Raw genomic sequence first — 13,427 nt, forward strand, 5'->3', positions numbered from 1 at the left:
GGCATACTATAGCGCGCAGTTTTTCATCATTTTTGAAGATTTGAAAAAAATGACGAAATGACAAAAATGATGGGTTATAGCCCATGTTTTTTGAAATTTAGAAAAAAAAAGTTATCCTCGTTTCTCATCATTTTGGACCATGGGCTATAGCCCATATCGTACGGCATACTATAGCGCGCCGTTTTTCATCATTTTTGAGGATTTGAAAAAAATGACGAAATGACAAAAACGATGGGTTATAGCCCATGTTTTTTGAAATTTTGAAAAAAAAAAGTTAGCCTCGTTTCTCATCATTTTGGACCGTGGGCTATAGCCCATATCGTACGGCATACTATAGCGCGCCGTTTTTCATCATTTTTGAGGATTTGAAAAAAATGACGAAATGACAAAAACGATGGGTTATAGCCCATGTTTTTTGAAATTTTGAAAAAAAAAGTTAGCCTCGTTTCTCATCATTTTGGACCGTGGGCTATAGCCCATATCGTACGGCATACTATAGCGCGCAGTTTTTCATCATTTTTGAAGATTTGAAAAAAATGACGAAATGACAAAAACGATGGGTTATAGCCCATGTTTTTTGAAATTTTGAAAAAAAAAAATAGCCTCGTTTCTCATCATTTTGGACCGTGGGCTATAGCCCATATCGTACGGCATACTATTGCGCGCAGTTTTTCATCATTTTTGAAGATTTGAAAAAAATGACGAAATGACAAAAACGATGGGTTATAGCCCATGTTTTTTGAAATTTAGAAAAAAAAAGTTATCCTCGTTTCTCATCATTTTGGACCATGGGCTATAGCCCATATCGTACGGCATACTATAGCGCGCCGTTTTTCATCATTTTTGAGGATTTGAAAAAAATGACGAAATGACAAAAACGATGGGTTATAGCCCATGTTTTTTGAAATTTTGAAAAAAAAAGTTAGCCTCGTTTCTCATCATTTTGGACCGTGGGCTATAGCCCTTATCGTACGGCATACTATAGCGCGCAGTTTTTCATCATTTTTGAAGATTTGAAAAAAATGACGAAATGACAAAAACGATGGGTTATAGCCCATGTTTTTTGAAATTTTGGAAAAAAAAATTAGCCTCGTTTCTCATCACTTTGGACCGTGGGCTATAGCCCATATCGTACGGCATACTATAGCGCGCCGTTTTTCATCATTTTTGAGGATTTGAAAAAAATGACGAAATGACAAAAAACGATGGGTTATAGCCCATGTTTTTTGAAATTTTGAAAAAAAAAGTTAGCCTCGTTTCTCATCATTTTGGACCGTGGGCTATAGCCCATATCGTACGGCATACTATAGCGCGCAGTTTTTCATCATTTTTGAAGATTTGAAAAAAATGACGAAATGACAAAAACGATTGGTTATAGCCCATGTTTTTTGAAATTTTGAAAAAAAAAATTAGCCTCGTTTCTCATCATTTTGGACCGTGGGCTATAGCCCATATCGTACGGCATACTATAGCGCGCAGTTTTTCATCATTTTTGAAGATTTGAAAAAAATGACGAAATGACAAAAACGATGGGTTATAGCCCATGTTTTTTGAAATTTAGAAAAAAAAAGTTATCCTCGTTTCTCATCATTTTGGACCATGGGCTATAGCCCATATCGTACGGCATACTATAGCGCGCCGTTTTTCATCATTTTTGAGGATTTGAAAAAAATGACGAAATGACAAAAACGATGGGTTATAGCCCATGTTTTTTGAAATTTTGAAAAAAAAAGTTAGCCTCGTTTCTCATCATTTTGGACCGTGGGCTATAGCCCATATCGTACGGCATACTATAGCGCTCAGTTTTTCATCATTTTTGAAGATTTGAAAAAAATGACGAAATGACAAAAACGATGGGTTATAGCCCATGTTTTTTGAAATTTTGGAAAAAAAAATTAGCCTCGTTTCTCATCACTTTGGACCGTGGGCTATAGCCCATATCGTACGGCATACTATAGCGCGCCGTTTTTCATCATTTTTGAGGATTTGAAAAAAATGACGAAATGACAAAAACGATGGGTTATAGCCCATGTTTTTTGAAATTTTGAAAAAAAAAGTTAGCCTCGTTTCTCATCATTTTGGACCGTGAGCTATAGCCCATATCGTACGGCATACTATAGCGCGCAGTTTTTCATCATTTTTGAAGATTTGAAAAAAATGACGAAATGACAAAAACGATGGGTTATAGCCCATGTTTTTTGAAATTTTGAAAAAAAAATTTAGCCTCGTTTCTCATCATTTTGGACCGTGGGCTATAGCCCATATCGTATGGCATACTATAGCGCGCAGTTTTTCATCATTTTTGAAGATTTAAAAAAAATGACGAAATGACAAAAACGATGGGTTATAGCCCATGTTTTTTGAAATTTTGAAAAAAAAAATTAGCCTCGTTTCTCATCATTTTGGACCGTGGGCTATAGCCCATATCGTACGGCATACTATAGCGCGCAGTTTTTCATCATTTTTGAAGATTTTAAAAAAATGACGAAATGACAAAAACGATGGGTTATAGCCCATCATTTTTGAAATTTTGAAAAAAAAAGTTAGCCTCGTTTCTCATCATTTTGGACCATGGGCTATAGCCCATATCGTACGGCATACTATAGCGCGCCGTTTTTCATCATTTTTGAGGATTTGAAAAAAATGACAAAATGACAAAAACGATGGGTTATAGCCCATGTTTTTTTAAATTTTGAAAAAAAAAATTAGCCTCGTTTCTCATCATTTTGGACCGTGGGCTATAGCCCATATCGTACGGCATACTATAGCGCGCAGTTTTTCATCATTTTTGAAGATTTGAAAAAAATGACGAAGGGTTATAGCCCATGTTTTTTGAAATTTTGAAAAAAAAAGTTATCCTCGTTTCTCATCATTTTGGACCATGGGCTATAGCCCATATCGTACGGCATACTATAGCGCGCCGTTTTTCATCATTTTTGAGGATTTGAAAAAAATGACGAAATGACAAAAACGATGGGTTATAGCCCATGTTTTTTGAAATTTTGAAAAAAAAAGTTAGCCTCGTTTCTCATCATTTTGGACCGTGGGCTATAGCCCATATCGTACGGCATACTATAGCGCGCAGTTTTTCATCATTTTTGAAGATTTGAAAAAAATGACGAAATGACAAAAACGATGGGTTATAGCCCATGTTTTTTGAAATTTTGAAAAAAAAATTTGCCTCGTTTCTCATCATTTTGGACCGTGGGCTATAGCCCATATCGTACGGCATACTATAGCGCGCAGTTTTTCATAATTTTGAAGATTTGAAAAAAATGACGAAATGACAAAAACGATGGGTTATAGCCCATGTTTTTTGAAATTTTGAAAAAAAAAGTTAGCCTCGTTTCTCATCATTTTGGACCATGGGCTATAGCCCATATCGTACGGCATACTATAGCGCGCCGTTTTTCATCATTTTTGAGGATTTGAAAAAAATGACGAAATGACAAAAACGATGGGTTATAGCCCATGTTTTTTGAAATTTTGAAAAAAAAAGTTAGCCTCGTTTCTCATCATTTTGGACCGTGGGCTATAGCCCATATCGTACGGCATACTATAGCGCGCAGTTTTTCATCATTTTTGAGGATTTGAAAAAAATGACAAAATGACAAAAACGATGGGTTATAGCCCATGTTTTTTTTAATTTTGAAAAAAAAAATTAGCCTCGTTTCTCATCATTTTGGACCGTGGGCTATAGCCCATATCGTACGGCATACTATAGCGCGCAGTTTTTCATCATTTTTGAAGATTTGAAAAAAATGACGAAGGGTTATAGCCCATGTTTTTTGAAATTTTGAAAAAAAAGGTTATCCTCGTTTCTCATCATTTTGGACCATGGGCTATAGCCCATATCGTACGGCATACTATAGCGCGCCGTTTTTCATCATTTTTGAGAATTTGAAAAAAATGACGAAATGACAAAAACGATGGGTTATAGCCCATGTTTTTTGAAATTTTGAAAAAAAAAGTTAGCCTCGTTTCTCATCATTTTGGACCGTGGGCTATAGCCCATATCGTACGGCATACTATAGCGCGCAGTTTTTCATCATTTTTGAAGATTTGAAAAAAATGACGAAATGACAAAAACGATGGGTTATAGCCCATGTTTTTTGAAATTTTGAAAAAAAAAATTAGCCTCGTTTTTCATCATTTTGGACCGTGGGCTATAGCCCATATCGTACGGCATACTATAGCGCGCAGTTTTTCATCATTTTTGAAGATTTGAAAAAAATGACGAAATGACAAAAACGATGGGTTATAGCCCATGTTTTTTGAAATTTTGAAAAAAAAAGTTAGCCTCGTTTCTCATCATTTTGGACCATGGGCTATAGCCCATATCGTACGGCATACTATAGCGCGCCGTTTTTCATCATTTTTGAGGATTTGAAAAAAATGACGAAATGACAAAAACGATGGGTTATAGCCCATGTTTTTTGAAATTTTGAAAAAAAAAGTTAGCCTCGTTTCTCATCATTTTGGACCGTGGGCTATAGCCCATATCGTACGGCATACTATAGCGCGCAGTTTTTCATCATTTTTGAAGATTTTAAAAAAATGACGAAATGACAAAAACGATGGGTTATAGCCCATGTTTTTTGAAATTTTGAAAAAAAAGTTATCCTCGTTTCTCATCATTTTGGACCAATAGCTATAGCCCATATCGTACGGCATACTATAGCGCGCCGTTTTTCATCATTTTTGAGGATTTGAAAAAAATGACGAAATGACAAAAACGATGGGTTATAGCCCATGTTTTTTGAAATTTTGAAAAAAAAAGTTAGCCTCGTTTCTCATCATTTTGGACCGTGGGCTATAGCCCATATCGTACGGCATACTATAGCGCGCAGTTTTTCATCATTTTTGAAGATTTGAAAAAAATGACGAAATGACAAAAACGATGGGTTATAGCCCATGTTTTTTTAAATTTAGAAAAAAAAAGTTATCCTCGTTTCTCATCATTTTGGACCATGGGCTATAGCCCATATCGTACGGCATACTATAGCGCGCCGTTTTTCATCATTTTTGAGGATTTGAAAAAAATGACGAAATGACAAAAACGATGGGTTATAGCCCATGTTTTTTGAAATTTTGAAAAAAATAATTAGCCTCGTTTTTCATCATTTTGGACCGTGGGCTATAGCCCATATCGTACGGCATACTATAGCGCGCAGTTTTTCATCATTTTTGAAGATTTGAAAAAAATGACGAAATGACAAAAACGATGGGTTATAGCCCATGTTTTTTGAAATTTTGAAAAAAAAAATTAGCCTCGTTTCTCATCACTTTGGACCGTGGGCTATAGCCCATATCGTACGGCATACTATAGCGCGCAGTTTTTCATCATTTTTGAAGATTTGAAAAAAATGACGAAATGACAAAAACGATGGGTTATAGCCCATGTTTTTTGAAATTTTGAAAAAAAAAATTAGCCTCGTTTCTCATCATTTTGGACCATGGGCTATAGCCCATATCGTACGGCATACTATAGTGCGCCGTTTTTCATCATTTTTGAAGATTTGAAAAAAATGACGAAATGACAAAAACGATGGGTTATAGCCCATGTTTTTTTAAATTTAGAAAAAAAAAGTTATCCTCGTTTCTCATCATTTTGGACCATGGGCTATAGCCCATATCGTACGGCATACTATAGCGCGCCGTTTTTCATCATTTTTGAGGATTTGAAAAAAATGACGAAATGACAAAAACGATGGGTTATAGCCCATGTTTTTTGAAATTTTGAAAAAAATAATTAGCCTCGTTTTTCATCATTTTGGACCGTGGGCTATAGCCCATATCGTACGGCATACTATAGCGCGCAGTTTTTCATCATTTTTGAAGATTTGAAAAAAATGACGAAATGACAAAAACGATGGGTTATAGCCCATGTTTTTTGAAATTTTGAAAAAAAAAATTAGCCTCGTTTCTCATCACTTTGGACCGTGGGCTATAGCCCATATCGTACGGCATACTATAGCGCGCAGTTTTTCATCATTTTTGAAGATTTGAAAAAAATGACGAAATGACAAAAACGATGGGTTATAGCCCATGTTTTTTGAAATTTTGAAAAAAAAAAATAGCCTCGTTTCTCATCATTTTGGACCATGGGCTATAGCCCATATCGTACGGCATACTATAGTGCGCCGTTTTTCATCATTTTTGAAGATTTGAAAAAAATGACGAAATGACAAAAACGATGGGTTATAGCCCATGTTTTTTTAAATTTAGAAAAAAAAAGTTATCCTCGTTTCTCATCATTTTGGACCATGGGCTATAGCCCATATCGTACGGCATACTATAGCGCGCCGTTTTTCATCATTTTTGAGGATTTGAAAAAAATGACGAAATGACAAAAACGATGGGTTATAGCCCATGTTTTTTGAAATTTTGAAAAAAATAATTAGCCTCGTTTTTCATCATTTTGGACCGTGGGCTATAGCCCATATCGTACGGCATACTATAGCGCGCAGTTTTTCATCATTTTTGAAGATTTGAAAAAAATGACGAAATGACAAAAACGATGGGTTATAGCCCATGTTTTTTGAAATTTTGGAAAAAAAAATTAGCCTCGTTTCTCATCACTTTGGACCGTGGGCTATAGCCCATATCGTACGGCATACTATAGCGCGCAGTTTTTCATCATTTTTGAAGATTTGAAAAAAATGACGAAATGACAAAAACGATGGGTTATAGCCCATGTTTTTGGAAATTTTGAAAAAAAAAAATAGCCTCGTTTCTCATCATTTTGGACCATGGGCTATAGCCCATATCGTACGGCATACTATAGTGCGCCGTTTTTCATCATTTTTGAAGATTTGAAAAAAATGACGAAATGACAAAAACGATGGGTTATAGCCCATGTTTTTTTAAATTTAGAAAAAAAAAGTTATCCTCGTTTCTCATCATTTTGGACCATGGGCTATAGCCCATATCGTACGGCATACTATAGCGCGCCGTTTTTCATCATTTTTGAGGATTTGAAAAAAATGACGAAATGACAAAAACGATGGGTTATAGCCCATGTTTTTTGAAATTTTGAAAAAAATAATTAGCCTCGTTTTTCATCATTTTGGACCGTGGGCTATAGCCCATATCGTACGGCATACTATAGCGCGCAGTTTTTCATCATTTTTGAAGATTTGAAAAAAATGACGAAATGACAAAAACGATGGGTTATAGCCCATGTTTTTTGAAATTTTGAAAAAAAAAGTTAGCCTCGTTTCTCATCATTTTGGACCATGGGCTATAGCCCATATCGTACGGCATACTATAGCGCGCCGTTTTTCATCATTTTTGAGGATTTGAAAAAAATGACGAAATGACAAAAACGATGGGTTATAGCCCATGTTTTTTGAAATTTTGAAAAAAAAGTTAGCCTCGTTTCTCATCATTTTGGACCGTGGGCTATAGCCCATATCGTACGGCATACTATAGCGCGCAGTTTTTCATCATTTTTGAAGATTTGAAAAAAATGACGAAATGACAAAAACGATGGGTTATAGCCCATGTTTTTTGAAATTTTGAAAAAAAAAGTTATCCTCGTTTCTCATCATTTTGGACCATGGGCTATAGCCCATATCGTACGGCATACTATAGCGCGCAGTTTTTCATCATTTTTGAGGATTTGAAAAAAATGACGAAATGACAAAAACGACGGGTTATAGCCCATGTTTTTTTAAATTTTGAAAAAAGAAGTTAGCCTCGTTTCTCATCATTTTGGACCGTGGGCTATAGCCCATATCGTACGGCATACTATAGCGCGCAGTTTTTCATCATTTTTGAAGATTTGAAAAAATGACGAAATGACAAAAACGATGGGTTATAGCCCATGTTTTTTGAAATTTTGGAAAAAAAAATTAGCCTCGTTTCTCATCATTTTGGACCGTGGGCTATAGCCCATATCGTACGGCATACTATAGCGCGCAGTTTTTCATCATTTTTGAAGATTTGAAAAAAATGACGAAATGACAAAAACGATGGGTTATAGCCCATGTTTTTGGAAATTTTGAAAAAAAAAAATAGCCTCGTTTCTCATCATTTTGGACCATGGGCTATAGCCCATATCGTACGGCATACTATAGTGCGCCGTTTTTCATCATTTTTGAAGATTTGAAAAAAATGACGAAATGACAAAAACGATGGGTTATAGCCCATGTTTTTTTAAATTTAGAAAAAAAAAGTTATCCTCGTTTCTCATCATTTTGGACCATGGGCTATAGCCCATATCGTACGGCATACTATAGCGCGCCGTTTTTCATCATTTTTGAGGATTTGAAAAAAATGACGAAATGACAAAAACGATGGGTTATAGCCCATGTTTTTTGAAATTTTGAAAAAAATAATTAGCCTCGTTTTTCATCATTTTGGACCGTGGGCTATAGCCCATATCGTACGGCATACTATAGCGCGCAGTTTTTCATCATTTTTGAAGATTTGAAAAAAATGACGAAATGACAAAAACGATGGGTTATAGCCCATGTTTTTTGAAATTTTGAAAAAAAAAGTTAGCCTCGTTTCTCATCATTTTGGACCATGGGCTATAGCCCATATCGTACGGCATACTATAGCGCGCCGTTTTTCATCATTTTTGAGGATTTGAAAAAAATGACGAAATGACAAAAACGATGGGTTATAGCCCATGTTTTTTGAAATTTTGAAAAAAAAGTTAGCCTCGTTTCTCATCATTTTGGACCGTGGGCTATAGCCCATATCGTACGGCATACTATAGCGCGCAGTTTTTCATCATTTTTGAAGATTTGAAAAAAATGACGAAATGACAAAAACGATGGGTTATAGCCCATGTTTTTTGAAATTTTGAAAAAAAAAGTTATCCTCGTTTCTCATCATTTTGGACCATGGGCTATAGCCCATATCGTACGGCATACTATAGCGCGCAGTTTTTCATCATTTTTGAGGATTTGAAAAAAATGACGAAATGACAAAAACGACGGGTTATAGCCCATGTTTTTTTAAATTTTGAAAAAAGAAGTTAGCCTCGTTTCTCATCATTTTGGACCGTGGGCTATAGCCCATATCGTACGGCATACTATAGCGCGCAGTTTTTCATCATTTTTGAAGATTTGAAAAAATGACGAAATGACAAAAACGATGGGTTATAGCCCATGTTTTTTGAAATTTTGGAAAAAAAAATTAGCCTCGTTTCTCATCATTTTGGACCGTGGGCTATAGCCCATATCGTACGGCATACTATAGCGCGCAGTTTTTCATCATTTTTGAAGATTTGAAAAAATGACGAAATGACAAAAACGATGGGTTATAGCCCATGTTTTTTGAAATTTTGAAAAAAAAAGTTAGCCTCGTTTCTCATCATTTTGGACCATGGGCTATAGCCCATATCGTACGGCATACTATAGCGCGCCGTTTTTCATCATTTTTGAGGATTTGAAAAAAATGACGAAATGACAAAAACGATGGGTTATAGCCCATGTTTTTTTTTAAATTTTGAAAAAGAAAGTTAGCCTCGTTTCTCATCATTTTGGACCGTGGGCTATAGCCCATATCGTACGGCATACTATAGCGCGCAGTTTTTCATCATTTTTGAAGATTTGAAAAAAATGACGAAATGACAAAAACGATGGGTTATAGCCCATGTTTTTTGAAATTTTGGAAAAAAAAGTTAGCCTCGTTTCTCATCATTTTGGACCATGGGCTATAGCCCATATCGTACGGCATACTATAGCGCGCCGTTTTTCATCATTTTTGAAGATTTGAAAAAAATGACGAAATGACAAAAACGATGGGTATAGCCCATGGGTTATAGCCCATGTTTTTTGAAATTTTGAAAAAAAAGGTTATCCTCGTTTCTCATCATTTTGGACCATGGGCTATAGCCCATATCGTACGGCATACTATAGCGCGCCGTTTTTCATCATTTTTGAGGATTTGAAAAAAAGGACGAAATGACAAAAACGATAGGTTATAGCCCATGTTTTTTGAAATTTTGGGAAAAAAAATTAGCCTCGTTTCTCATCATTTTGGACCGTGGGCTATAGCCCATATCGTACGGCATACTATAGCGCGCAGTTTTTCATCATTTTTGAAGATTTGAAAAAAATGACGAAATTACAAAAACGATGGGTATAGCCCATGGGTTATAGCCCATGTTTTTTGAAATTTTGAAAAAAAAGGTTATCCTCGTTTCTCATCATTTTGGACCATGGGCTATAGCCCATATCGTACGGCATACTATAGCGCGCCGTTTTTCATCATTTTTGAGGAATTGAAAAAAATGACGAAATGACAAAACTGATGGGTTATAGCCCATGTTTTTTGAAATTTTGAAAAAAAAAGTTAGCCTCGTTTCTCATCATTTTGGACCGTGGGCTATAGCCCATATCGTACGGCATACTATAGCGCGCAGTTTTTCATCAATTTTGAAGATTTGAAAAAAATGACGAAATGACAAAAACGATGGGTTATAGCCCATGTTTTTTGAAATTTTGAAAAAAAAAATTAGCCTCGTTTCTCATCATTTTGGACCGTGGGCTATAGCCCATATCGTACGGCATACTATAGCGCGCAGTTTTTCATCATTTTTGAAGATTTGAAAAAAATGACGAAATGACAAAAACGATGGGTTATAGCCCATGTTTTTTGAAATTTTGAAAAAAAAAATTAGCCTCGTTTTTCATCATTTTGGACCGTGGGCTATAGCCCATATCGTACGGCATACTATAGCGCGCAGTTTTTCATCATTTTTGAAGATTTGAAAAAAATGACGAAATGACAAAAACGATGGGTTATAGCCCATGTTTTTTGAAATTTTGAAAAAAAAAGTTAGCCTCGTTTCTCATCATTTTGGACCGTGGGCTATAGCCCATATCGTACGGCATACTATAGCGCGCAGTTTTTCATCAATTTTGAAGATTTGAAAAAAATGACGAAATGACAAAAACGATGGGTTATAGCCCATGTTTTTTGAAATTTTGAAAAAAAAAATTAGCCTCGTTTCTCATCATTTTGGACCGTGGGCTATAGCCCATATCGTACGGCATACTATAGCGCGCAGTTTTTCATCATTTTTGAAGATTTGAAAAAAATGACGAAATGACAAAAACGATGGGTTATAGCCCATGTTTTTTGAAATTTTGAAAAAAAAAATTAGCCTCGTTTTTCATCATTTTGGACCGTGGGCTATAGCCCATATCGTACGGCATACTATAGCGCGCAGTTTTTCATCATTTTTGAAGATTTGAAAAAAATGACGAAATGACAAAAACGATGGGTTATAGCCCATGTTTTTTGAAATTTTGAAAAAAAAAGTTAGCCTCGTTTCTCATCATTTTGGACCATGGGCTATAGCCCATATCGTACGGCATACTATAGCGCGCCGTTTTTCATCATTTTTGAGGATTTGAAAAAAATGACGAAATGACAAAAACGATGGGTTATAGCCCATGTTTTTTGAAATTTTGAAAAAAAAGTTAGCCTCGTTTCTCATCATTTTGGACCGTGGGCTATAGCCCATATCGTACGGCATACTATAGCGCGCAGTTTTTCATCATTTTTGAAGATTTGAAAAAAATGACGAAATGACAAAAACGATGGGTTATAGCCCATGTTTTTTGAAATTTTGAAAAAAAAGTTAGCCTCGTTTCTCATCATTTTGGACCATGGGCTATAGCCCATATCGTACGGCATACTATAGCGCGCCGTTTTTCATCATTTTTGAGGATTTGAAAAAAATGACGAAATGACAAAAACGATGGGTTATAGCCCATGTTTTTTTAAATTTTGGAAAAAAAAGTTAGCCTCGTTTCTCATCATTTTGGACCGTGGGCTATAGCCCATATCGTACGGCATACTATAGCGCGCAGTTTTTCATCATTTTTGAAGATTTTAAAAAATGACGAAATGACAAAAACGATGGGTTATAGCCCATGTTTTTTGAAATTTTGAAAAAAAAAATTAGCCTCGTTTCTCATCATTTTGGACCGTGGGCTATAGCCCATATCGTACGGCATACTATAGCGCGCAGTTTTTCATCATTTTTGAAGATTTGAAAAAATGACGAAATGACAAAAACGATGGGTTATAGCCCATGTTTTTTGAAATTTTGAAAAAAAAAGTTAGCCTCGTTTCTCATCATTTTGGACCATGGGCTATAGCCCATATCGTACGGCATACTATAGTGCGCCGTTTTTCATCATTTTTGAGGATTTGAAAAAAATGACGAAATGACAAAAACGATGGGTTATAGCCCATGTTTTTTGAAATTTTGAAAAAAAAAGTTAGCCTCGTTTCTCATCATTTTGGACCGTGGGCTATAGCCCATATCGTACGGCATACTATAGCGCGCAGTTTTTCATCATTTTTGAAGATTTGAAAAAAATGACGAAATGACAAAAACGATGGGTTATAGCCCATGTTTTTTGAAATTTTGAAAAAAAAAGTTTGCCTCGTTTCTCATCATTTTGGACCATGGGCTATAGCCCATATCGTACGGCATACTATAGCGCGCCGTTTTTCATCATTTTTGAGGATTTGAAAAAAATGACGAAATGACAAAAACGATGGGTTATAGCCCATGTTTTTTGAAATTTTGAAAAAAAAAGTTAGCCTCGTTTCTCATCATTTTGGACCGTGGGCTATAGCCCATATCGTACGGCATACTATAGCGCGCAGTTTTTCATCATTTTTGAAGATTTGAAAAAAATGACGAAATGACAAAAACGATGGGTTATAGCCCATGTTTTTTGAAATTTTGAAAAAAAAAATTAGCCTCGTTTTTCATCATTTTGGACCGTGGGCTATAGCCCATATCGTACGGCATACTATAGCGCGCAGTTTTTCATCATTTTTGAAGATTTGAAAAAAATGACGAAATGACAAAAACGATGGGTTATAGCCCATGTTTTTTGAAATTTTGAAAAAAAAAGTTAGCCTCGTTTCTCATCATTTTGGAGCATGGGCTATAGCCCATATCGTACGGCATACTATAGCGCGCCGTTTTTCATCATTTTTGAGGATTTGAAAAAAATGACGAAATGACAAAAACGATGGGTTATAGCCCATGTTTTTTTAAATTTTGGAAAAAAAAGTTAGCCTCGTTTCTCATCATTTTGGACCGTGGGCTATAGCCCATATCGTACGGCATACTATAGCGCGCAGTTTTTCATCATTTTTGAAGATTTTAAAAAAATTACGAAATGACAAAAACGATGGGTTATAGCCCATGTTTTTTGAAATTTTGAAAAAAAAAGTTAGCCTCGTTTCTCATCATTTTGGACCGTGGGCTATAGCCCATATCGTACGGCATACTATAGCGCGCAGTTTTTCATCATTTTTGAAGATTTGAAAAAATGACGAAATGACAAAAACGATGGGTTATAGCCCATGTTTTTTGAAATTTTGAAGAAAAAAAATTTGCCTCGTTTCTCATCATTTTGGACCGTGGGCTATAGCCC

The sequence above is a fragment of the Protomyctophum bolini genome, assembly GCF_963924005.1.
Source record: "Protomyctophum bolini genome assembly, chromosome: 7".
In the NCBI taxonomy this organism is placed as follows: domain Eukaryota; kingdom Metazoa; phylum Chordata; class Actinopteri; order Myctophiformes; family Myctophidae; genus Protomyctophum; species Protomyctophum bolini.